Raw genomic sequence first — 26147 nt, 5'->3', positions numbered from 1 at the left:
TCCTTCCTTGTGTTAGATGTGAGCTTGTTGGATATTTTTGCACCAGAGTACGTAACTCCAATCTGAAGTGTAGACAAGTAGGCAAAGTCTACATGAAAATTATTCTTTTGTCTTTTATTGTGATGGTGTAGATCACAGGAGAGCTGAAACCGATATATCTCAGGTGCAAAAACAATTAATGACTAAATGTATTGGGAAATAACTGTAAGGATTCCAAGCTCATTAAAAGGTTTCTCAACATATACAGTTGTGTATTTCAGACACTATATTTTTACTGGTCGTATATTTACTTCAGGTACACTTCTCTGGAATATAACTCCATAAGACAACAGGGAGTGACGATATACAAAATAATCCAGCATTCTTGTCTTTAGGGAAACATAGTGAGACATAATGTAAACTGAAGGTGCAGGGGATTGAAAGGAAAGGAACTGTTGATGTCAGTTGCATCGGGACGTTATGCGACTCAGTGGCTACGAGTGAAAATATGTGTCACGCTAGGATTCTTTTTTTTTAGAACTACTATTTATTTATATAATATTTTATTTATTCATTTCATTTTAATGTCCCAAAAGAAAAATCATATATAAAAAAGAAGGGAAAGAAATATAGGACTGAACTGACATCCTCGTCACTTCACTGGGATTACATCCTATCCCTCGAAACAACGTAAACCTGGGACTCCCCACCGCTTCGGGGGGATATGAAACATGCTGCCTAGAAAGTTCGCAAAATACGTTTTATATTTAGAGTGGCGTCGGATGATTTCATGTTGTTCTAGTAGATAATGCCAATAGTCCATTCCCGATATCAAGGTCCGCGAGAGCACGTAGTGCGATGCGTGTCCTCCAATCCATCGGATTGCTGAAGTTTTTTGTGAGGGGAAAAATACAGCGTCAGGGAAAAATAAAGCGTCCGTCGTGATCGTTGATTCGTCGGTGCGCCGGAGGAGGGCCATGATGCGTTGCGTCAGCCGCCAAACATCCTTTGCCTCACCGCACTGCAGAGAATGTTCGTCGGTGTCCTGCATGCCACATGTAAGGCAGAGAGGGGAATCCACCATGCGAATGTCGTACAATCGTTGGCGGTTGACTGTCTTGCGGTTGATTAGTGTATACCATGACGATCGCGCTGCTGTGGTGAGGAGAGGTGTATGGACAGCTCGCCAAATCTGTCGCCAGTTTCGTGTTGGGTATTTAAGTTCGACAACATTGCTGCCACGATGACGCCGCAAGTATCGATATGTCTCACGGGTAGTGGGGATTCTTGTAGAAGGTATCTGTAACTGAACATAACTAAAATCAACAAAAAATCGCGCGACGTGAGAAAAAGAGGGCGAGATTGTGCCTACCGCCACCGGTGGGTCAAAGGACGTGGGAAGAAGCACTTCCAGGATGGCCGACGTGATGGCGTGTTGCCGTTGGTTCCAAGTGCGTAGCGTCGCTCGCAGGTATAGAGCTAGAGCCTTCTACCGCACATCCGTGAGGTTAAGTCCTCCAGAATGGTGTGGGAGACTTAAAGTCTTGTATTTGATCTTAAACAACATTCCTTGGCTGACAGTATCCAAAGGCCGCCATTAATCTGTCAGCAATACCATGTGGCATTGGCAGTACCTGTGCCATGTGCGGCAGTCGCGAGGCCAGGTGAACATTAGTGTAGTCCACCCTTTGCAGCAGGTCGTGCGTTCGGAGTGAATTGTTGCGTATGTGCAGTCGGACGTTCTGGAGGAGACGTCGATAGCTCGCCGCCGCTGATTTCTGTAGCGATCGGGTAAAATGGCTCTGAGCACTATGGGACTAAACATCTTAGGTCATAAGTCCTCTAGAACTTAGAACTACTTAAACCTAACTAACCTAAGGACATCACACACACCCATGCCCGTGGCAGGATTCGAACCTGCGACCGTAGCAGTCCCGCGGTTCCGGACTGCAGCGCCAGAACCGCTAGACCACCGCGGCCGGCTACGATCGGGTAAACAATACACCTAAGCATCGCAAGATGTCCACCGTCGTAAACGGACTGTGCAGAGCGTCCAGCCCTCGACCGATGTGCAATATCTTGGTTTTATTCATGTTGACCCTGCTTCCCGCAGCTACTCCGTACGTAGTAAGAAGGGTAACCACCTGACTTACTTCGTTCTCCGACCGGACGAGTATCATCAAGTCGTCGGCATATGCGCGACACGTGAAGGAGCTCGCACGGAATCGGACGCCTGTTAGAGTCCGTCTAAGAGTCTGCAGCAATGGTTCGAGCACTATTGTAAACAGTATCATCGACAAGGGACATCCTTGCCTAACTGAGCTGCAAACAGGAATCGTTCCTACCTCCCTGCCATTGACGCTCACCGTCGAAGAAGCGCCGCGAAGGAGGCGCATGATGACTGTAATAAAATCCTGTGGTATCGCCATGCGTCGCATGGTCGAGTCAAGGAAATCACGGTTGATCCTGTCAAAGGCACGATCAAAATCCACCGATACGAACGCCGCTCGCATGCGACAAGCTTGCGTCAGGGAAATTACGTCACGGTATTCGCCGAGGATAGAATGTATGTTGCTCCGAACCCCTAGACAAGCCTGGTCTGGTGGTATTGTCTTGGATATTACAGTCTTGAGCCTTGCCGCCAACATTCACGCAAAGATCCTATAATCAGTATTGAGCATCGTGAGCGGTCTAAATTGATGGGCGCTGACACTCGCTGTCGATTTCGGTATTGGTATAAGTAGTCCCGCCATGAACTGCGACGGAACGTCCGTGTCAGGGCTCAATAACTCATTATACATCAATACCAACTGGGACATCATTAAATCCGCAAATGCGCGGTAAAATTTGAGAGTCAACCCATCTGGCCCAGGGGATTTATGCACCGTACCCTTCGCGCCCCGGATGTCATCTTCCGTTAGGGGTTCCAATAGCGCCTCTGCATACGGACCATCCACCTCCGTTTGCATCTGTTGCAAAATTTTTTCTCCGGTCCGATTGTCCGTCGGCGTCCCAGTGAAAAGGAGGCGGTAATGCTCCAGAAACTCAGCAGCAATGTCCTGTTGTGACGTCAAGGGCCGACCATCGTCATCATGGAGGACTGTGATTAGGGATCGGCGATTACGCGCATGTCCCTTGATGCATGCCAATACGTTCTCCATCGACGTTGTCCAAGCACCGAGCACGGATCGAAAGTCCCTCCAGTCGACGTCTCGTGATCGATAAAATGCAGGCCTGAATGCGATGGACTTCCGCTTGACGCTCGGGCGATGGGGCCCTGGAGGACAGGTCGCGGAGCACCATGTAGTAATAATAAAGTGTATCTCGGAGCCATTTCGCTTTTTCCTTGCCATACGTGATGAGAGCTCTTCGTATCGCCGGTTTTGCACACTGCAGCCACCACGAAAGAACCGTACGGTGCAGCGGCAGACGGCGAGTGCAAGTCTGCCATGTTTCTTCGATCCGCTGGCGACATTTGAGATCCACCAATAAGGATGAATTAAGTTTCCAGGAACTACGACTCCTCCAGACCCTCTGCCGTGGGAGGTTTAACGTGCATAAATATGCAAGGTGATCCGTAAAAGCTGTGGGCCAACGTTCAGCAGCCAACACGTGATCTCTTAATCCGTCAGAAACATAAATCAGATCCAGCCTGCTCGCCGAGTGGCTAGTAAAATACGTGTAGCCCTCTCGCTGCCCATGGACCTTTTCCCACGTGTCCATAAGGGCCATGTCCCGGCAGATCGTGTTCAATGCGTGGCAGGAGCTGAAATTAGGAGTTTGATCCTTCGGTGTGAGTACACAGTTAAAATCCCCCCTACCAAGATGTGGTCATACCTCCCATTGAATAGGGGGGCAATCTCCTCCGAGTAGAATCGTGCACGCGCCTGTCGATTGTCAGATCCGGGGGGTGCATAGATGTTGACGAAACGAATGCCATTCACGGTCATAGCCAAACCCCGAGCCGAAGAAAGGTAATCGAGGTCACACATCGGAATCCCTTCTCGGACTAGTATCGCTGTGCCACGTCCTCCATCTGGAGTCGGCGCTAGGTAAGTGTTGTATCCATACACGTCGGAAAAAGCAGCATTGCAGGTTTCCTGCATCAGCAGAATATCAACGTCAGTGGCGTAAATCATGTCCCGGAGAAGTTGCATCTTTGCAAGCGAACGTGCGGTGTTAATGTTCACTGTGCCCACCTTATATGCTTGGTTCGTTGTCGTTGTCATGCTCGTGTCATGTCATTGAGAACACCAAGGGCTTTAGTCCACTATTCGTGCCCAGAGGGGTGTCCGCTAACGGGCTTTCCTCCTTTGTTGTCGTTCCGTGGTGTGCATCCTGTAGGTGAGTGGTCATCATTAGGGGGTGGCAATTCCTGTATGTATTCGACTGGTTCCGCCCAGTCGCAGTGGTCATCCATCCGAGAAACGTCCTCTGATGTATTTCGACGTGGCTGCTGGGACATTGGTATCCCTGACTCCTTCGTCGGCAGCGCTAGGTCAGTCGGTTTCAATGAAGAGGGACCATCTGAAAGGCAGGACATCCGGTCACCATCTGACGGAATCCTGTCAGCGTCCTCTAAAGGCACGTGTTCTGTGTCAGACAGTTCTTCGGCTAGGATACCTTCCGTGTCCCCGAGGCTAGGGGGGACGTGTCACCCGAACTATGGCGACGCTTTTTGCGACGCTTCGGCGGTCGCTGTTAGCGTGCCCTTGGCCTCTGCTGCCTCACTGTGTTCGTCGATCGTTCGTTGGTCCGTTGCCGGCGCCACTGTCTCGACCTCTACTTCCACGCTGCGAGCTTCATGTGAGTTTTCGGAAGGTTCCTCCCTCAACTGACGTGACGTGGGTGTAGGGACATTCTCCGAGCCACCTCCATGCTCCCGTAACTCGGTCTGCTCTTGCATAAACACGTCCTTGTCACGATCCGAACTGGGCAACACCTCCCGGCGAGCCACCGAAACGTACGTCATCGGCAGTTGCGTGGGAACTTCTCGCTGTGACGCTTCTCCATGTGGCAGTTGCACGACGCGTCGTTGTATGCACTCCGAGCGGATATGTCCTTCTCCGCCACAGCCAGAACAGGTGCGTGGCTGGCCATCGTAGGTCACAATAGCTTGACATCCGCCAATGTATAAATAAGACGGGATATATTTAGTAAGGACGACCCGCACCTGTCGCACGCCGTTTAGCACAGGATAGGTACTAAAACTAGCCCAGCGTTCAGGCGTATGACTAAGTACCGTTCCATATGGTCGCAGCGATTCAGTAACCATCGATTCTGGTACCTCAAACGGCAGTTCAAAGATCCGAATGACCCTCACACCCAATCCTGAAGGAGCTACTGTTACATCGCTGATATGGCCATTAGAGTGTCGAAATTTAAATCCTCTTTGAGCAGCGGAGAGAGTTCTTTCACACGCAGCTTCATCGCTCATCTTTACGTACATTGTACTGCTTACAATGGACAGGTGTATTCCAGTTATGTCTGCATCAGGTAAACGAACTTCTTCCCTCAAAAAACGCTCTATTTCTAAAGCTTTGCGCTACAGTCTAGAACCGTGTGGCCGCTACGGTCGCAGGTTCGAATCCTGCCTCGGGCATGGATGTGTGTGATGTCCTTAGGTTAGTTAGGTTTAATTAGTTCTAAGTTCTAGGCGACTGATGACCTCAGAAGTTAAGTCGCATAGTACTCAGAGCCATTTTTTTCTAAAGCTTTGGGTCTGGCAAATTCATTGTCGAAGGTAAATTGGAGCGTAGTCTTTCGAAAATTGTGTGCCATGGCGATCGAGGCAGACAACAACACCCGCGAGTACCGGCGGTGTAAACACTTCCTCGTCCATGCGCGCCCGCAGCCGGGACAGCAGGTCCGTGCCGCGCCACCGCCTAAAGCAGACTATGTGAATTTCAGACCACACTGCCATTATATCTTCTTCACTTGGTGTAGTCAGAATAGAATGGAATCTTTCTCTCCCTATCTAATATCATTGACAGAAGTGGGAATCGAACCCAGACCATAGGAATAAGAACCTACCATCAGTCCAACAGACCACCAAACCCTATTTTCTATAATTTTTCTATCATAACGCCGTTGCGCCACACTGGATGAGAATTCTGACACAAAGACTCCCTGTAGTAAATTGCAGCATGTTCAGTAAATTCATTTACTTGGTTGACCGAATCACCATGAACTAGCTGCCTTGGCTACCCATTGCATACATTCGACTCTATTTTGTAATCACCGATATAAAATCACGTAACTGTCACCTACACAGAACTGCCAACAGTGTAGGATGCAGAAATTTAAATAGGAAGTGTTCCTTTCCACTTGAGCTATTCCATTGCGCTATCTGTTTGTAAAAACCGTCGTGCAGCGCAAAATAAAAGCTGTAACTGTTTCTCTCAGAAGTCTAGACCCGGCCATTTGCATTAGCTCGCAGCGCTGTGGCGTGCAGGAGTTCTGGAGGAATTGTTGTTCAGCTCTGGAGCTGTTGTAGCAATGTGTCAGCTAGTAGCGTAATGGTGTCGTGCACTATAGATAAGATGTTGTGAGTTTGAATACATGTACTGCTAAATTTCTTTAAATGCAATTCGGCTGTCTGCTGAAGTTACCGATCTTATGGAACTTTGAACATAATTCCCTTCACTTGTCAACCCAAAATAGTCGCATGTGGAAAAAGGGCTAACTTCTGTGATATTTTGTTCGTTTCAGGTATAATAGACAGCCAGGCAGCCGATGCATCTCGAAGCTTTTGTATTACGTATGGGGAGAGCGCATCGTGCCCAAATACGGCAGAAAAGTATTTTCTACATTAGCTGTCGTGTGGTAGTGGCATTTTATTCTTCTTCAAACATTGTTTGACAGCTTTAACTCAGAACAAGTTTTCTACATGCATGTAATCAATAAACTGCATGTGCATCGTCAGACTGTGATAGATAACATTAGAGAATTCGCATATATCGTTGATGATTACTTTCGCTCTCACGTTTACTATTGTTTCAACAACACTAAAGGAAACCTTACGAAAATTGTGCACTGTATTATAAGAAATGAAATAAAACTACCCACGATAACCTTACGACGAAAGTCTGTTTTAATAAAACTGAGTATCTGTACACAAGCATGCCTCTATCGACACGAATTAGTAAAATACTACTCACTTACATTTTCATTGGGTCTGTGTTTAATTGGTATGCTGTGTCATACTCAAGAGGTATGCGAATGTGGCATTTCATAAATATAGTTATGTATTTCTAGAAACCCAAAATTAGCTTGTCAGCAGCGGCAGAAAGAGGCGTTACCTGTTGCGCAGTATTGTAAGTTTTTCACCATTGCACTATGAGCCGAAAGTAGTTTCTTGCGATTTCCTTATTGATGTTTGATCTGACTGCTTGTAGCTCTTTCACAGAAGGGGTAAAAACGTTGTAATCAGTGAGACTGTAACTGCGAACCATAACACACGTTCTTTTTACAGGTCAGCACGTTACCACAGAGCTGGCGAAGAGGCATGTGCCTTAGCTTCCCTTTACGAGACCAATAATGGCTAGAACTCATAAACCGCTATTTAAAGGACGCGATTAGTTGCGATTTCCACCTGCAACGACTTTCCTGGACTGAAAACCGTACGTTTACAAACTTTTGTTACACCTCAAGCGATAATAACTGAGATTATTCAATGGAAATGACAGGTAATATCAAGTGAACTTTGAGGCTTAATTCCGTGCTCACAAGAAAGTAACTCGTCAATCACAGAGTTGCCAAACATACGTTGCCTTGTTGCCAAATCTCAGTTACATTACCAGCAGGAAGAAGACGAACCGACGTGATCCTACAGCGGGCTGGGAAGCCACCTTAGGTGCTACGGCCTGGAATACGTAATGCGACTGATTCGCATTTCTATAACTAGGTTTAGGGATTGGAGCGTAATTACTAAAAATACTCAGAATTGACTGCAAACTAAGCATCATAAATCAGTAACTCTCATAGTTGTTTTTATATTTCTTTCGCAAGTGTACTCAAAACTAAGAAACTCATTCACAGGCGTTTTCGTGCCTCGCTGATAGTCGAGCTCAACAAACAAATAAAAATAAAATAATGTGTGTGTGAAATTTACTACAGGGAGCCTATGTGTCAGAATTCTCATCCAGTGTGGCGCAACGGCGTTATGATAGAAAAATTAGTCATAGAAAATAGGGTTTGGTGGTCTGTTGTACTGATGGTAGGGTCTTATTCTTATGGTCTGTGTTCGATTCCCACTTCCGTCAATGATTTTAGATAGGGAGTGAAAGATTCCATTCTGTTCTGACTACACCACGTGAAGAAGATATAATGGCAGTGTGGTCTGAAATTCACATTAAAGATGATATTGCTTCTCTGCCAAGTAGACGTTAGGTTGAACCACAATAAAGTCTGGAGTGGCGACATGTAGAAACTCTATCACCAATAACCTTTCTTATACTAGTTATTTATTTCTAGTGACGAAACAAACGCTATGTAGGGTCACAGGACACTTATTCCATCTTTTATCTGAGCTTCTGTATGCCGATAAAATTTGTTCTGAACTGAGAATGGAATTCAGACCGCCCTTAACGCGGAATTTGATCCCTTCGTCGCAATACAGCTCGGCTACAATTTGTTCTTTGTTCAAAACTGCAGATTCCTCAACATCTCCACATATTACGTGTGAATGGGTTCGAATCCTGGCGTGGCACTAAAGATTTCTTTATGTATTATCAAGTTCTGGCATGAGAACACCTGACGTCTCTTTGTGTGTAGTCAACAACGATATGAGTGGGGCTCTATTCCCAGTGAGCACTGAACTCTTCGTCATATTATTTCTAGTTCAAACATGTTCACATGTCGCTGCTGGTGCATCAAACCCATATTTAACGTTCGTTTTCTCTAGAATATAACAGCGATAGGTGCCGAGTTGGAGTCCTGGGAAGGAAAAAATAGTGTTCCGTCTCGACATTTCAGTTAAAACATGTAGCTACTGCCAAGGAAATCCGATATGTCACAGTTGGTTGTGTTTCGATATCAATCCGATTAGGTTCTGGGTTCGAATCCCTGTCCTACACAAAGCATTACCTCACGGCATTTCAAGTAAGTTACGTGTGAAGAAGCAAATATTTAACATCTCTCGTAGTTCGTTAACAGGGACAATAGATGCTGGGGAGGAGAAAAATGTTTGCGTTGTGTAATTTAAAGTTGATATTTGCTAACTGATGCTGTCTAAAATCGAGGTATATCATTCTCTGTATGCCTGATCAGAAATGACTGTTAGATTGCGTCAGTCACGAAATCTTTGCTTAGTCGGCCTGACCTGGGTTTGAATCCTTATGCAGAACGAGACAGTTCGTCATGTCATTTGAAGTTCATACATATTCTCAACTAGCTGCTCGTGGATAACTTAAATTTTTAATGTCATTTTGTGTTAAATAATAGGTACTGTATATTACTTTGAAGAGGAAAAGACGAATACGACGAACGCACTACGTGCATTACCTATCTGTCGTAATAATGACAGTGGTAACATTTCAGGTATGTCATTTATTGTAATAAATGTGGGCTTACAAGCCTTAAGGACAGTCTTATCTGTGATAAGGTGTTCCCTATTATTTGTAGCATCGTGGTATTACTTTACATCTTGAGTTACTGCGATACAGAGCAGTGTTTTCTAGTGGTGACATGTTGGAGCCATTTTCAATAGTCAAACGACTGTACGAAGGAGCGATTAGAGGATCTGCTAGACAGCTGCGTTATGCCGGTTGCATGCGAATCAGTCGAAATGCAGTTCAGGTCGTTCGGATACTTTTGAGCACGACTGTACGTTCGTAAGAAGTGTCGACGTGGAAAAAGCGTTCGACAGTGTCAAATGGTGTTAGCTGTTCCAAAATTCTGAGGAAAGTAGGGTTAAGCTATAGGAACAGACGTAATCTTTAACATGTACAGGAACCAAGAAGGTGTAATAAGAGCGGAAGACCAAGAACAAAGTACTAGGAGTAAAAAGGGTGAAAGGGAGGGATGTAGTCTTTCGCCTCTATTGTTCTGTCTATGGATCAAAAGAGCAGTGATGGATATAAAACAAAGGTTAAAGAGTGGAATTGAAATTAAAGGTGAAAGGATATCGATAAGATTGGGCTGATGACATTGCTATCTTCAGTGAAATTGAAAAAGAATTACAGGATTTGCTGATTAGAACGAACAGTGTAATGATTACAGAATATGGATGGAGAGTAAATCGAGGAAAAACAAAAGCAATGAGAAGTAGCAGAAATGGGAACTACGAGTAACTTAATGTTAGGATTGTTGATCAAAAAAGATGGAGTTAAGGAATTCTGCTACCTAGGCAGAAAATAGTGCATGATGGTTGGAGGAAGGAGAATATCAAAATCGGACCAACACAGGCAGAAAGGGCGTTTCTGGCCAAAAGAAGTATACTAGTATCAAACATTAGCCTTAGTTTCAGAAATAAATTTCTGAGGATGTGTGTTTGGAGCATAGCACTGTATAGTAGTGAAACGTGGACTGTGGGGAAACCGGAACGGAAGAGAATGGAATCATCTGAGATGTGATGCTAGAGATGAATGTTGAATGCTTAGTGGACTGATAAAGTAGGGAATGGGGAGGTTCTGCACATAACCTGAGAGAAAAGGAAAATATGGGAACATTCGCAGGAAGAAGGGACAGGGTGGTAGGACACGTGTTAAGACATCAGAGAATAACTTCCATGGTACAAAATGGAGCTGTAAAGAGTAAAAACAGTAGAGGAAGGCAGAGACGCGTACAGAACGGAAGTTACCTCGAAGTCTCCGTTTTCAGGCGTTTTCTGATACCAAAATTTTCTCCAATGTAGTTAGCAAGCAGCAAGGAATACTACATAGAATCCTAAGTTACTGTACATACATACTTCCTATGGCAGCAGGAAAATGACCAGCAAATCCAAACTTTACGAAAAATAAGCGCTCCAAACTGAAACACTACAGTACAACATCTGCATTTCGCTCATGCCAACGATTCTATCTTTCTCAGATTCCAAATATGGCGGTAAGCTGCACATGTGCGTCTTTGGATAGTCTGTAATGTAATCTCCACCTGAATGGCTCCATTAACGATAGACAACCCTAATATCCTTCCTCTCCCCAATCTTCATCTGTAGGAATGGGTTTTTGCTCTGCTGAAAATACTGACATTAAATCGACGTACGATGAAATTTTAATGATTATGTATACCACAGGGGCGGAAAATATCAGGGTAGCAGGATTCGGTTAAGATGTTCAGAGTGTAATACTTTCCATTGCCGCCAGTGCAGTTATACAGGGTGGTCCATTGATCGTGACCAGGCCAAATATCTCACGAAATAAGGCTGAAACGGAAACACTACAAAGAACGAAACTCGTCGAGCTTGAAGGGGGAAACCAGATGGCGCTATGTTTGGCCCGCTGGATGGCGCTGCCACGGGTCAAAAAAATATCAACTGCGGTTATTTAAATAGGAACCCCCATTTTTATTACATATTTGTGTAGTATGTAAAGAAATATGAATGTTTAAGACGAACAGTTGGTAACAGGTAGGTTTTTTAATTTAAAATGCAGAACGTAGGTACAGTTGAACATTTTATTTCGGATGTTCCAATGTGATACCTGTATCTTTGTGACCTTATCATTTCTGAGAACACATGCTGTTACAGCGTGATTACCTGTAAATACCACATTAATACAATAAATGCTCAAAATGAAGTCTGTCAACCTCAATGCATTTGGAAATACGTGTAACGACATTCCTCTCAACAGCGAGTAGTTCGCCTTCCGTAATGTTCGCATATGGTTTGAAAATGCGCTGACGCATGTTGTCAGGCGTAGTCGGTGGATCACGATATCCTTCAGCTCTCCGTACAGAAGGAAATCCGGGGACGTCAGATACGGTGAACGTGCGGGTCATGGTATGGTGCTTCGACGACCAATCCCCCTGTCATGAAATATGCTATTTGAAACGTCCCCTTAGGAAAATTATACATGACTGTGTTTAAACTGACACACAATATTTTTAGCGCAACGGAATCTGACTTTCAATAATCCCTACAAAAGAATGGCCCTGACTAACATGAACCTATACCTTTCACAAATCAATAAGAAAACCTAAACAGCCTACTTACATATTCAGTACCGCTTCAACCGCACGCGAGCTATGTGCCGAACATCCATAATGTTGGAAGTACATCGCCATTCTGTCACGCAGTGAAACATCTTGTAGTAACATCGGTAGAACATTACGTAGGAAATCAGCATACATTGCACCATTTAGATTGCCATCGATAAATTGGGGGCCAATTATCCTTCCTCCCATAATGCCGCACCATGCATTACCCCGCCAAGGTTGCTGATGTTCCACTTGTCGCAGCCATCGTGGATTTTCCGTTGCCCAATAGTGCATATTATGCCGGTTTACGTTACCGCTGTTGGTGAATGACGCTTCGTCGATAAATAGAACGCTTGCAAAACATCTGTCATCGTCCCGTAATTTCTCTTGTGCCCCGTGGCAGAACAGTACACGACGTTCAAAGTCGTCGCCATGTAATTCCTGGTGCATAGAAATATGGTACGGGTGCAATCGATGTTGATGTAGCATTCTCAAAACCGACGTTTTTGAGATTCCCGCTTCTCGCACAATTTTTCTGCTACTGATGTGCGGATTAGCCGCGACAGCAGCTAAAACACCTTCTTGGGCATAATCATTTGTTGCAGGTCGTGGGTGACGTTTCACATGTGGCTGAACACACTGGCGGAATGTTACGTGATACCACGTACTTGTACGTTTGTGACTATTACAGCACCATCTATCAAAAAGAGAAAAAAGTGGTCCAACTAAAACATTCATATTTCTTTACGTACTACACGAATATGTAATAAAAAATGGGGGTTTCTATTAAAAAAAACGCAGTTCATATCCGTTTGACGTATGGCAGCGCCATCAAGCTGGCCAACCATAGCGCCATCTGGTTTCCCCCTTCAAGCTAGACGAGTTTCGTTCTTTATAGTTTTTTCTTTTGATGCTTATTTCGTGAGATATTTCGCCCGGTCACTATCAATGGACCACCCTGTATAAATGTTATTTGCAGCGTTATCGACAGTACTGAAGCAACAATTATATCCTTATTTTATTATTTATATGTATACGTTATACGTATCTTTACCGGATGACAGTGTAGACACGTCGTGAAATGAATTTCATCAACACTGGAAAGATTAGGAACCCATCCTGATATATGACGGCCATATTGCACAGAGTCTGATCCAAGTTGAGTCATTGACGTATGTCTTTCCCATCGAGGGCACGACGTCGTGTAGGAAGTCAGTTCAAGGTCCGTGGATATTGAAGTCACGTGACACGTGACTTGTAGAGTCACGGCGACTGTCTCTCACCCAGCAGCTATCACTAACCAGTTGCTCATGAATACATTAACATCTCACAGTAAATAGTGCCACGTAATTTATAGGGCTTATGAAATAACTCGTACTAGGTTGGTAATGGAGAACATTTGTCCAAGAGTAGAGCTTATGTGCGAAGTAATTCTGATTATGTTTGCACTCAAGCTTTCCAATTTACATGTTGCACGAAGCTGTTTAGTGTGTATAAATTTTTCCAAATTAATCCCAGAATCGTTCTGTATAACATGATGCACATACTAACTTGAACACCTTTCACACAATGCATTGTATTTAAATTTTACTAACTGTTACTAGTGTGCCACTATCTTTTTACTGAGCCAACTAATAATGCCTAAATGGCGATAACACAGATGCATTTTGCTTTGCTTTAGCTGCTGCTTCAAGCATACATAAGAATTTTTAGGAAGTAGCCCTGATGCGATTATCAGCCAAATCATAAGATTGGATGATGATTGGAGATACTGGTCCACTATTAAATGCTGATAAATGGTGTTCATAGTCAACACTGTTATTGACAACTCTGAATACAAAGTAAGTGTGCACACATAACGATAATGAGCTAAAAACGTCTTCAGTATTACCGCAGCTTGTTGTTGTGGTCGTCAGTCTGAAGACTGGTTTGATGCAACTCTCCATGCTATTCTATCCTTTGGAAGCCTATTCATCTCCGAATAACTGCTGCAACCTACATCCTCCTTCATTTCTTGATCTCCCTCCCCCTTCCCCCTTCCCCCATGTCCCACCAATACTATACTACTGACAAAATTGCTACACCATGAAGATGATGTGCTACAGACGCGAAATTTAACCGACAGGAAGAAGATGCTGTAATATGCGAATGATTAGATTTTCAGAGCATTCACACAAGGTTGATAACGGTGGCGACACCTACAACGTGCTGACATGAGGAAAGTTTCCAACCGATTTCTCATATACAAACAGCAGTTGACCAGCGTTGCCTGGTGAAACGATGTTGCGATGCCTCGTGTAAGGAGGAGAAATGCGTACCATCACGTTTCCGACTTTGGTAAAGGTCGGATTGTAGCCTGTCGCGATTGCGGTTTATCGTATCGCGACATTGCTGCTCGCGTTGGTGGAGATCCAGTGACTGTTAGCAGAATATGGAATCGGTGGGGTCAGGGGGGTAATACGGAACGCCGTGCAGGATCACAAGGGCCTCGTATCACTAGCAGTCAAGATGACAGGCATCTTATCCGCATGGCTGAATGGATCGTGCAGCCACGTGTTAATCCCTGAGTCAACAGAGGGGGACGTTTGCAAGACAACAACCATCTGCACGAACAGTTCGACGACGTTTGCAGCAGTATGGACTATCAGTTCGGAGACCATGGCTGCGGTTACCTTGCCGCTGCATCACAGACAGGAGCGCCTGCGATGATATACTCAATCACGAACCTGGGTGCACGAATGGCAAAACGTAATTTTTTCGGATGAATCCAGGTGCTGTTTTGGTCACATCCGTGTTTGGCGTCATCCCGGTGAACGCACATTGGAAGCGTGTATTCGTCATCGCCATACTGGCGTATCAACCGGCGTGATGGTATGGGGTACCATTGGTTACACGTCTCGGTCACCTCTTGTTCGCATTGACGGCACTTTGAACAGTGGACGTTACATTTCAGATGTGTTACGACCCGTGTCTGTACCCCTCATTCGATCCCTGCGAAACCCTACATTTCAGCAGTATAACGCACGGCCGCATGTTGCAGGTCCTGTACGGGCCTTCCTGGCTACAGAATATGTTCGACTGCTGCCCTGGCCAGCACATTCTCCAGACCTCTCACTAACTGAAAACTTCTGGTCAATGGTGGCCGAGCAACTGGCTAATGACAATACGCCAGTCACTACTCTTGATGAACTGTGGTATCGTATTCAAGCTGCATGGGCAGCTCTACCTATACACGCCATCGAAGTTGTTTGACTCAATGCCCAAGCGTATCTAGGCCGTTATTACGGCCAGAGGTGGTTGTTCTGGGCACTGATTTCTCAGGATCTATGCACCCAAATTGCTTGAAAATGTAATCACATTTCAGGTCTAGTATAATATATTTGTCCAATGAATACCCGTTTATCATCTGCATTTCTTCTTGGTGTAGCAATTTTAATGGCCAGTAGTGTACGTTTCCCTTGATGTGTTATAATGTGCCCTGCTAACCGATCTACATCTACGTCTTACTCCACAGGCCACCTAATGTTGTGTGGCGGGGGATGCTTTCGGTACCACTATGTGATCTCTCGAACCGTGTTCCACTCGTGAATAGTGCGTGGAAGAATGATTTTCGGGAACCCTCTGTATTGGCTCCAATTACTCTAATTTTCTCCTCGTGGTCAATACCCGAGATATATGTGGGTGGAAGTAATATGTTGTCCGACTCCTCCTAAAAAGCGCTCTCCCGAAATTTCAACAGTAAATCCCTCAGTGACGCACAGCGCCTCTCTTCTAACGTCTGCCGGTGTAGTTTGTTTAGCATCTTCGTAACGCTCTCTTTCCAGCTAAACGATCCCGTGACGAAATACGCCGCTCTTCGTTGGATTTTCCTTATCTTCTCAATCAGTCCTACCTGATAGGGATCGCAGATAGATCAACAATACTCAGGAATCGGGGTAACAAGCTCCTTATAAACCACGTCTTTCGTGGATGAGTTACATCTCCTTAAGATCCTTCCGATGAAACTGAATCTGGTATCTGCTTTTCCCACTATGTGCTTTATGTGCTCATTCTACTTAGGGTCGCTCTGTATAGTTACGCCTGGATATTTTACGGCAGGTGCTGCCTCCAGCTGTTTGTCATCAATAGTGTAGCCGTACAGTAGTGGATTTCTTTTCCTATGTATGCACAATATATTACATTTATTTACTTTCAGGGTCAACTGCAAGAGACTGCACCATTCATAAATTCTCTGCAGCTCGATTTGAAAATTCTTACTATCTCCTGGCGTCGCTACTTTGGTATAGACAACTGCATCATCTGTGAATAGTCTTAAAGGGCATCCTTCGTTTTCTACTAGATCATTTATATATATTGTAAACAGCAGCGGTCCTATTACACTTCACTTTCGTACTCTGGGTATTACCTTTACATATGTCAATTTTTTTTCGTTGAGAGCGTCATGTTGAGTTTTATCTGCCAGAAAATCTTTAATCCAATCTGAAGCCTGCTCCAACGCTCTGTAAACTCGTATTTTTTCCATTAAATGACAATGCGGGACGGTGTCAAATCCCTTACTGAACTGAAGGAAAACGGCGTCAACCTGAGCGCTGCTGTCCACTGCGCTGTGTATCTCATGGAGGAACAGAGCGAGCCGAGGTTCGTAGGCTCTCTGTTTGCGAAATCCATGTTAATTTTTTATGAGGAGGTGTTCATTTTCCAAAAACGTCATAATTCTTGAGCATAAAACATGTTCCATAATTCTACAACACATTGACGTCAACGATATAGGTCTATAATTGCGTGGCTCTGTCGTACGGCCTTTCTTAAAAACGGGAATGACCTGCACTATTTTCCATTCGTTAGGTACCTTTCGTTCTTCAAGCAATAAATTACTGCTACAAGGAGAGAAAGTTATTTCGCATAATCTTTATAGAATCTTACAGGTATCTCATCTGGTCCTGACACCTTTCCATTACTAAGTCAGTGTAGCTGCTTTTCAATTCAGTGATCAGTTATCTCAATATCTGCCATTTTGACGTTCGTACGACGATTGAAAGGAAGGGCAGTGTTACGACCTTCCGCAGTGAAACAACTTCGGAAGACTGAATTTAGTATGTCTGCCTTCTCTCTGTTATCTTCCGTTTCATTGCCGTTGTGGTCGCTGAGAGAATGAATCGGTGATTTTGATCCACTTATTGATTTTACATTCGACCAAAATCTCATAGGGTTCTTACGCAGGTCGATTGACAATGTCTTCCTTTCGAAATCATTGAACGCTTCTGTGATTGCTCTCCTTACGCTGATTTTCGCTTCGTTCAGCTTTTGATCCCTCCTTCTCGTAAGGTTGCACAGTTCTGTTCAGTACCGTCTCATTAGTTACGTGATCTATTTATCTTATCTTCAGCGCCACATTTTAAAAGCTTCTATTCTCTTTTTTTGTAAAATGCTTTTCGTCCAGGTTTACTGCCATAAATGGCTGCGTTCCAGAGAAATACTTTCAGAAAAGGCTTCCTAACAATTAAATTTATATTCAGTGTTAACAAATTTCTCTGATTCAGAAATGCTTTTCTTACCCCTGCCAATTTACATTTTATATCTTCTCTACTTATATCATCAGTTATTTTGCTGCCAAATAGCGAAATCATCTATTACTTTAAGTGTCTCGTTCCGTAAGCTAATTCCCTTAGCATCAACTGATTTCATTCAACTACATTCCAATATATTTGTCTTGCTTTTGTTGATGCTCAACTTATATCCTCCTCTCAAGACACTATCAGTTTCATTCAGGTGCTCTTCCACGTCATTTGCTGTATCTGACAGAATTACAATGTCATCGACAAATCTCTGTGTTCTTATTTCTTCCAGCTGATCTTTAATTCCTACTGAAAAATTTTTCTTTTATTTACTTTACTGCTTTCTCAATGTATAGACTGAATAACATCGGGGATAGGTTACAACCTTGTCTCACTCCCTTCTCAGCCGCTACGTCTCCTTCATGTCTGTCCTCTCATATAACTCAATCTGGTTCCTACAAGTTGTAAACAGTCTTTCACTCGCTGTATTTTACCTGTGGTACCTATAGAATCTGAAAGAGAGTACTCCAGTCAACATTGTCAAAAGCATTCTCTAAGTCTACAAATGCTATATACGTGTTTTTGCCTTTCCTTAACCTACCTTCTAAGATAAATCATAGGGTCAGTATTACTTCGTATGTTCCTGCATTTCTCCGGAATACAGACTAACCTTCCTGAGGTTGGCTTCTACCAATTTATAATTCTTCTTTAAAAGACTCGTGTTAGTATTCTTCATCCATGACTTATTAAACTGATAGTTCTGTAATATTCTCACCAGTGAGCATTTGCTTTCTTTGGAATTTGAATTATTATAATCTTCTTGAAATCCAAGGGTATTTCGCACAAGAAGGAAGAGTTTTTTCAGTGCTGGATCTCGCAAGGCTATCAGTAGTTTTGACGGAATTTTGTCTACTCCCAGGGCATTGTTTTGACTTAGCTCTTTCACTGCTCTATCAAATCCTTCTCTCAGTATCATGTCTCCGACCTCATCAGTGTCTACGTCGTCTTACGAGTCTGTATTGTTTCCTTCATCTCCCTTGCATAAACTTACTGTATACGCCTTCCACTTTTCAGTTTTCCCTTCTACGCTTAGGACTAGTTTTCCATCTAAGGTCTAAATGTTCTTACAGCTGCTTTTCTTTTCTCCAAATGTCACTTTTTTCCTGTAGGCGGTATCTATGTTTCCCCTAATGATACATGATTCTAAATGATTCTAATGGCCTCTAGCCATTCCAAATGGTTGAAATGGCTCTGAGCACTATGGGACTCAACTGCTGTGGTCATCAGTCGCCTAGAACTCAGAACTAATTAAACCTAACTAACCTAAGGACATCACACACATCCATGCCAGAGGCAGGATTCGAACCTGCGACCGTAGCAGCAGCGCGGCTCCGGACTGGAGCGCCTAGAACCGCACGACTCTATCCATTCCTGCTTTGCCATTTTGCGCTTCCTAGTTTTTAGATGTTTGTGTTCGCTTTCGCCTGCTTGATTTGCTGCATTTTTATGTTTTATCCTTTCATCAAATAAATTCAGTATCTGTGCTGTTATCTAAGGATTTCTACGAGGCCTTTTCTTTCTACGTATTTGATCCTCAGCAACCTTCACTACTTCATCTCTCAGAGCTACCCATTTGTCTTCTACTATATTCCCTTCCCCTGTTCTACTACATCGTTGCTTAATGCTCCCTCTGAGACTCTCGACAATTTCTGGTTCTTTCAACATATACAGGTCTTGCGGCCATAATCCAGTCGGAAACCTTTTTACATGAGCCACCTGAATACAAATAAGAGCACTGCCAATGCACCGCCCTTTTAGACTTTGTGTAAGCGCTACTACCGCCATCTGTGTATGTACATATGGCTGACCCATGTCTCGTCACCTCAGTGTAGTTTCTGTTACGCTGGCGATCTCTGAAGTCGTTCGAAGTGCTAGCGGTCCTGCTCTGCCTGGCATGTAGATTGCCCCGTGCAACATGCTTTAACAGGGAGAAGGCTAGCGTGCAGCTGAGTTACCGCCTACGTGTCTCGCGGATACTGTAGTACTATTACCAAAGAAACCTACATATAGAAGAAATTGTAAGAAATAGTTGTGAATGCGTGTATGCATTGATTTCATTTATATAAAACGTTTGTTTTGAAAATTTACTGCCAGCCATGTCCTGAAAATTCCTGAATTTAATTTCGCTTGACCTTCTGTAATGCTATAATGGAATCTTATTTTTTCTACGTGATGTGATGCCGTATCTGCTCCTGATCTTTGTTAATACTTTATTTACCTCATTCATTGATTTTCTTCGTCTTCGTTGAATTTAAAGATTAGAGTATACAAAACTATTATTCTACCAGTTATGCTGTATGGGTATGAGACTTGGTCTCTCACTGTGCAAAATGAAAAGCCGTTTCGAGTATTTAAAAACAAAATTTTGAGGAAAATTTTCGGAGAAAAAAGGATGACATTAGCGGAGAGTGGCGAAAACTGCATAACGAAGATCTTCACGAACTCTATTCAAGCCCTGACATAATCAGTATAATTAAATCACGTAGGCTGCGATGGGCGGGTCACGTAGCTCGATTGGATGAGGGCAGGGCAGCGCGCAGGGTACTGGTAGGGCACCTAGGGGGAAAACGTCCTGTGGGGAGACCGAGGTGTAGATGGGAGGACAATGTGATTTAAGGAGCCTAGGTATTGAAGGTGAATGGAAGAAAATAGCCCAAGACAGGGACAGGGGGCGAAAATACGTTGCTGCGGTAATGGACTCTCGAGTCCGGTATGACCAGTGAGTAAGTAAGTAAGTATGTTTCTGTGCACGTACAACCGCTTGTCATTCGGGCGCTTTCCGTCTATAGATTTGCCGTTAAGGCCTTGTGTTTTGTTAGACCTGCTTTTCACTTGCGAACTCTGACCTCGCAAGCGGAGGTCCAGTGGCATGACCACCTCCTCCCCCTGAACTGACGACTCCTTTCTTTAAGTTTTTATTTATATGTTTTACTTTTTATATTTTTATTTGTTATTTATTTATTTTTCTATTTTGTGGGCTTATCCCAAAAGCCCTGTGTATGTGACAGCAGTTTCCGACGAAGAAATACTTCTCGCTACGATATTTTCGTCTGATGAGGTTCATGCGATGCCCAGTCTTCCTGATAGAGTGCGCGAGAACTTTATAGGACGATGCTATGTCTATATTGAATGTAATGGTCGCCATTCTGAAAACCTTCTGCAATGTACAACAGTTTGTGCACAAGCTTTTGAATCACTCTGAAGAATCCAACTGGTGAGTTGCTGCAACAAAGTACAGGACATGGCCGGCCGCGGTGGCCCAGCGGCTCTAGGCGCTTCAGTCCGGAAACGTGCAGGTTCGGATCCTGCCTCGGGCATGGATGTGTGTGATGTCCTTAGGTTAAGTCGCATAATGCTTCGAGCCATTTTACAGGACACGATATGTCATTGCCCTTGGTTCAGCGGAACTGCGGAAGAACAGTTGCAAAGTAATAACAGTTGGCTCACTGGCGTATGTGGTGCGAAGTCTGGGTAAACGACGTGCGCAACGATAATTTCAACAGTTATTAGTTAGTACTATACATTTGATAAAATGAAATAATTTAATAAAATGAATTTTATCTGACCAAAGGTCAGCTCAAAATTTTTGTAATTACAAAAACAATACAACTAATTAATAGTGTTTTTAAGAATGACGTAATAAACTTGTTTTAATATTTATAAAATGATTTTATGACTCAGCTACAATTTGGCAATTTATGAAAATACAATAGTTAATAAAATAAAATTAAACAACCAGGTTCACCAGCCAAGCGAAAGCAGTATAGAAAATTGTATAGTATCATAGTCCATCTTAAATGGCATATTTCAGCTGCTTAGTCAACGAGTAACTCACAACAGTGGTGCTGATACACAGCAGAGCAATCGCTACATTGCGTTATATCTACAGCACTTGCCGAAGTTGACATTTCGTCAGAAAGGTTCCCAAGGAATTTCGCAAGGTGAGAAAGAAGTGGGAGATGAAATATCAACTTTTTTGCAAGAGGAGTCCGTGGAATGTGTTGTACCGTACAAGCAAGGCAGTGCGGAAAATGTACATCAGGAATACAATGATGACGATAAGTGCATAATAAGTGAAAATGGAAGATCATCGACAGTATCATATATATATATATATATATATATATATATATATATATGAACAGATTTCGAATACGTCCGCAGCAATATGACAGTGTAGTGGATAAGAAAAAACACGAATATTCAAGGGAGGACAAGGGGCACTTGTTACAAAAACTGGTGTTTGTGCGTTTCAAAGGTGCTCTGTACAGTTTACAGGGTGTGCGTAGTGTTGACAATCTACCTTGTACACATGAAACTGCGCTCGGCATATGTTACAGTAACTTCAAAGGAAGCAGTGGATGGTTGCATAACTTCAACAGTGCTACAGAATTGGAAGACGTAAGATAAAAACATTTCAGACGAAGCGTGAACTTGACGATGCATAGCAAACTGCTTTCTCGCTTCATGCTGCCGGCACGCTTCCAGAAAGGGCTACAGGTGACGCCACTGCTGAAGTGCCTCATCGCAACTCGACACACACACACACACACACACACACCAAGCGTCCGACAGTCTGATAGAAATTGGACGTGTGTACGCGCCTTGGCCAACCGACCGACGAACTATTCTTGTCGGGCGGTTAGGTGAGATTGTCGTGTGTAGCGTCGTTGTGAGTGCAAACCATCCGACAAAAGTTCGTAATTTGTCTTTGCTCGCGGTATTAAAAGCTGTACTAATATACAAGGCAGAGTGCGAGGCGGACGAAACTTTAATGCAGGAAATTCAAAGACTGCAGATGTTTGTACGACACGTTTTGCAAGGAGTATAGCAATCGGGATGCAAGAAACGAAACCTAATAACCGAAATTTAGGTAGCTGAAGGACCTTCATTCATAAAGTATATTTGCTTCGTTCTTAAAAGTTAAAAAAATCCATACTATATGCCAGTCCTTCTGCTATGAAGAAAAAAGTGTAGGATTCTTTTTAGAGTGGTATCAGTCGTTGAATGCTTCATTTGTTACGTATCTGTTGTTGTATTTACTGGATGATGTGCGTCACCACCATATGTACTTCTTCCCATTTGAAATGAGTTTCTTAAGCATACAGGGGTATCTTTTATGGTACATATATAAATAAATAACTTAATGAAGTGTACATGAAAATCTTTTGTTTTATTTGTTTTGATTTACAATGATGCATTTCTTCAGGCAACTATAAATGACATTGCAGGTTTCAGGAATTATTTTGCATAATACCAGGGTGAGGGAGGGGGGGGGGGGATTTGATGACGTTCAGCAGCTCGAAATACACGTTTCATCCATTATTAGATAATTAAGAAAATCACCTGCCCAAAGCTCATTAAGTAACGGAACGTGGGTGAGTTTATTTGCATTAGCCACTTCTTTTCCTCTTGACTTTTTTGGGCATTGTTACCTCTAAATCAGTGAAGGCAAATCCCAGGTTTTGTTTCCGTGTAACACCAAACGGGGACTCGTAGTATATAAGCTTAATGAAAGAAAGAAAAGGAATTCACAACAGTGCGGGGCTGTAATTTGTGAGTACAGACGGCCGGGAGGTGTGTATGCTGCCACAAAATTGGTCGGTCGGCCGATACATTGGTTCTTGTGTAGGGCCCTTTACAACAGGCTTAAGCTACTGTATATCTTGATTTATGAGTGTGACTTTATTAGCTGTCATATAGCGAAAGCCGCAAATAAGTAAAGGAAAACCAATATTTATGGGTGAGTTTAATTAGTGGTGAGAACCTCGGAGAGTAGAGACGAAGGCGGTGCCCGCTAAGTGGGGGAGTCGGCCGTCTCCCCCGACCTGAGGGACACGTCAGCAAGAAGACTCCGTGAGGCGGACCTAATAAGACCAGACATGAAACACAAGACAGGCATCTCCTCAAGCTATCTCCAACATTGGACACATGTGTGGTGATTCCGTACCCTCTGCACGGGTGAGCGCCTGGTCAATAAAGTAGCTCACAGAGTAACGATTCCATCTCTTAGTTTATTTCCATATCTTATTTGGTAGTTCCCTAGTTTCTACTACACACAAAAGGCTTTCTCTTTACAGCGTGTGATCACGATACATTATGATTTACTTTATTTGTCTACTAGCTGACAAATCCAGCATTGCCCGGGTACCGATTTTACCCTGATTGTACTAAAAACGAAAAAACAGCTATGTTTGTAGTGAAATATCCCGGGCAGTTTCTGTATGCTACGCGTACCTGCTCCACGTATCTGTAACGCCACTTCGTAAACCTCTCTACGGCAAAACCTGTTCATAGCTCTTTATATGCCGATTATTTTCGCCTACAGGTGTTTGCGCTCCGCAGTTGAAAGCTGTCAAAAGCGCTGACAGGAGTCAAATATTTACTTAGTTTGAGTCTACTGTAGGACTCCCCATCGCACTCCCCTCAGGATTTGTGGTAAGATGGCCCAGTGGATGCCCGTCAAAAACTGAACACTGATCAAGCATGAAAACAGGAAGAGAGTGTACAGAACTGTGAAAAAAGAAGCAAAATAGAAACAGTGAAAAGTCCCAGAACAAGAAGTGGAATAAAAGAGCAGCCTGGCGCAGCAACGGTGTCGTGGGTAAGTGGTCCTAGCGTTGGGCTGTCAGGTGGGCGATCCGTGTTCAGAATTTCCTCGTGGCAAGTCAACATTATAGACTGCCCGTCCGGTAATGATATGTTTGTTCTCTTTCTCTAGCCCTGGCAGTTGTCATACTCTTCATCGGTTATAGAAAACGGAATATGACTCGTGGGGTAAGAATGCGTTACCGTCGCAAGTAAATGTGATGAATAGTGAGAGCAGGCGAGATAGCACATACATGTCTCACAGAAACGTAACAACAAATAAACGTTTGTGAACTATTTTACAACTACGGAATTCAAGGGTCAAGACTTCCGAAACGGAACGAAACTTCCAAAACGTGAAAAACGTATGTTTTGACAGAGCACAGGGAAACTGTGTGACTGTGAAACTGTTGAGTTCATTTGTTGCAGCTTATGTGTCAAACTATTATGTTTTCATCATTTCCTTAGGAGTGATCACATTCACATAAGTGCGAACACCAATATCTGGCAAGGAGCCCTATCTCACTCACTTAACAGTCGGTGCGTCGGTAAGAGATTCCTATCATATGACACACGTACAGTCGTTAATGCCATGTATGACACACCAAACGTGTTTTCCGATGGATGATTCGGTTGACTTGTCACCTTGTCATCAATCGTTTACGGTTCGCATTCGAAAGCCACTTACTTTGGGTTGCTAATAGGGTAGTTATGCGAGATGAACTGTCATTATATGTCCCTACATTACGCCTCGCTCTTGCAAACGGATGTTACACCACGGCACAGACACAAATTTGAAAAAAAAAAAAAAATACCACGAGTGAGATTTAAACACAGTTTGCCCGGTTGGGAGTTGAACACCGTAACCACTTACTCACGACGCCATTTTTGTGCCCGGCTGCTCTATATTCCACTTCCTGTTCGTGGACCGTTCACTGTTTTTATTTTACTTTCTTTTCACAGTCCAGTACGCCATCTTCCTGTTTTCACGCGTCATTTGTGTTCAGTTTCTGACGGGCTGTCGCTGGGTCTTCTTATCGCTAAGTCTGAGGGGGGTCGATGGGGATATTCCCTTGTTAGTAGCAGAGAATAAATGTATCAAAACTTGGTGCATGATGCATCATTTTTCACTCAGTGTTTACTTCATCTCTCTTGAACTATGTGTAATACAATGAGGTACTAGTGTAGGTATAATCAGCGACGTATGTTTATAATGGAATTGAGCTACTAGTACAGAAGTAACAAATTTAAACGTCACGTATGGTGCCACAGTTTTTCACAAATCTCATTGTTTCTGAGGTTATATCTCCTGGTAGTTCTTGCCCCCACAACTATTTTTGCTTGACAGTAAGGGATATGTGTAACAATTTTTGTTGAAATCAGTCCAGTGGTTCTGAAGGAGATATGGAAGATACATACGTACATACATACACATATACATATCTACGTCTATTTTTATAATATGTATCAATTTATTTACTGCTTTATTGGAGGACAAAGTTCGGTCAAGGGTAACACCCAGGTACACTGATGTTGAACAATGCTCCAGTCGTTTGCCTTGCCATGTAACGTCCAGTTCCTCTCCATTCTTCAAGTGAAATGCGCATACCTGAGTCTCGTTAGGATTTGGCTTTAGATGATTGGCTTTGTAGTAGGAGCCAAGCGTATCTAGTGCAGAAGTCCCATAGTGCTCAGAGTCATTTGAACCATTTGTTTTTCTTTATCTTCCTAAGAAACCTGGGGATGGTAAACGTTACATTAAAGGGAAGATTACTTACAGTTGTAAATTACAGGTATTTAGTGAAGAATGTAGTATACCTTTAAGAA

This window comes from Schistocerca nitens, chromosome 8 (assembly GCF_023898315.1).
Source record: "Schistocerca nitens isolate TAMUIC-IGC-003100 chromosome 8, iqSchNite1.1, whole genome shotgun sequence".
Taxonomy (NCBI): Eukaryota; Metazoa; Arthropoda; class Insecta; order Orthoptera; family Acrididae; genus Schistocerca; species Schistocerca nitens.
The sequence above is the reverse complement of the archived record's forward strand: the minus strand, read 5'-3'. Positions refer to the sequence as shown.